Source organism: Ailuropoda melanoleuca, chromosome 15 (assembly GCF_002007445.2).
Source record: "Ailuropoda melanoleuca isolate Jingjing chromosome 15, ASM200744v2, whole genome shotgun sequence".
NCBI lineage: Eukaryota > Metazoa > Chordata > Mammalia > Carnivora > Ursidae > Ailuropoda > Ailuropoda melanoleuca.
This window is the reverse complement of record NC_048232.1, coordinates 90856183-90858102: the sequence shown is the minus strand read 5'-3', so window position 1 is coordinate 90858102 and position 1920 is coordinate 90856183.

The following is a 1920-nucleotide window of genomic DNA, read 5'->3' as shown; positions in this document are numbered from 1 at the left end:
CCCCCGCTCAGAAAGCAGGACGAAGACACACTGAAGGAACTGAAATACAGAACTTACTCCTCTTTCCGTGGTCTTTTTCTCGACTAGTCATGGTGGGTTTTGTCACCTAATGTTCTGTGTAAAGAAACGTGGTGTTGTAACGTCCTCATCGTGGACGTTCCCATCTTCACGCTGTGCAGCGCGAGTTTCCAATGCAAACATCAGCACAGAACTCACTGCAGCACGGAAACCCCACGGTGTGTGTTCCACGGCTCCCAACAGGTGCACGACGGTGTTGGGACCCGCACGGCAGCGCGCGAACTCAGCCGAGCGTTTTCACTGTGGCAAAGCATCCATGACTCAAAATCTGCTCTTTAACCACAAGGTGTGTAGTTCCAGGCGCTAAGCACGTGCGCCCTTCTGTGCCCCCGTCACCAGAACTTTCTATCTCCCCAGACTCGGTCCCCATCACGCACTCTCCCCCCAGCCCCCGGCCCCGCCATCTGCTCTCTGTCCCCGAGTCTGACCGCTGCAGGTGTCTCCTCAGAGTGGAACCAGACAGGATTTGTCCTTCTGTGTCTGGCTTACTTCAGTCAGCACAGTGTCGGCAGGGCTCCCCCAGGTTGGGGCAGGTGTCAGCAGCTCCTTCCTCTCTAAGGCAGAGGACTACTCCACGGTGTCGATGGGCCGCATTGTGTCTGTCCCTTCGTCCGTCGGAGGACACTGGGGTTGCTTCCACATTTGGTCTGCTGGACTAACGCTGCCGGGAACGTGGCTGTGCACGTACTCGTCCGCGTCCCTGCTTTCAGTTCTCAGAGCCAGATGCCCACGAGTGGAACCCTGTGTCCCATGGTCACCCCCCGCACCGCCCTTCTTCCACGGCGACAGCACCATTCTCCATCCCCAGCAGCTGTGCACATGTCCAGGCCAACACATGGTACCCTCTGTTGTTGGGGTAGTATTTGTCCTGGTTGGGGGGGATCTCAGGGTGGTTTTGACTTGCAGTTTCCCCGGGTTTTCCTGCCCAACACCCTCTCCCTGTCCTGACGGTCCTCTGCACCCAGCTAAGATCCCCAGCCACCACAGGCCCCCCCCACTCGTGGCTACTCCCTTCTGACCCGGGCAGCTGGATGCAACTGGGGAGACACCCACCTGGTTGCCTGCTCCTTCTGCTCGCCCTCCCCTCCCGGCCCTACCTGCTCGGGGAGCCCCTCTGAGCCTCCCTGTCTCCATCATTTTTCCCCACCACCATGGCCAACAGACACATTCAGGCATCATTTCTCCTCCTTACAAGCCTCTTGGGACCCCCCCCCAAGGCGTGAGACTTTCCCGTCTAGCTCCTGGAGGGGTGGCCCGGTTGCCGCCCCTCTCCCCTCCTGAACACCTGGGCTCCACCCTCAACATCGTGTGGTTGAGTTTCTGCCACCGTGCGGCAAATCATCCCAAGCTTTACCAGCATCGGTTTGTGACCTCACGGTCTCCGGGGGTCTGGAGTCCAGGTGTGGTGAGGACGCTCTCCCCGCGGCTGTCGGATTCTGTCCTCACTGACCGGGCTTCCCGCAGCTCTGTGCCACGTGGGGTGCACCTTCCCACGGAGCCTTACAGGTCCACCACCGGGCCCACACAGAAGGGAGGGCATGGCATAAAACACGAAACCGGGAGGTTGGGTCCAGAATCCTCCCGGTGCTCCCCACCACCCCAGTCCTTGTCTCTGCCCTGCCTCAGCTGGATGACCCCAGGGCCTCTCCTCACTGACCTCCCCTCTCCCTCCCCACCAGCAGGGTAGCCAGAGGGTCTGGGATCACCTAAGTCCTGTCCCAGCACCGCTCTGTCCTTGCTCCTCCCAGTGGCCTTCTCGCCGTCGTTGGCACAGCCCCCGGCTGAGGCCCCTGGTGGCTTCATGCCAGCCACTGAGCAGCATGGTGGTGGACAGCCTGGCCC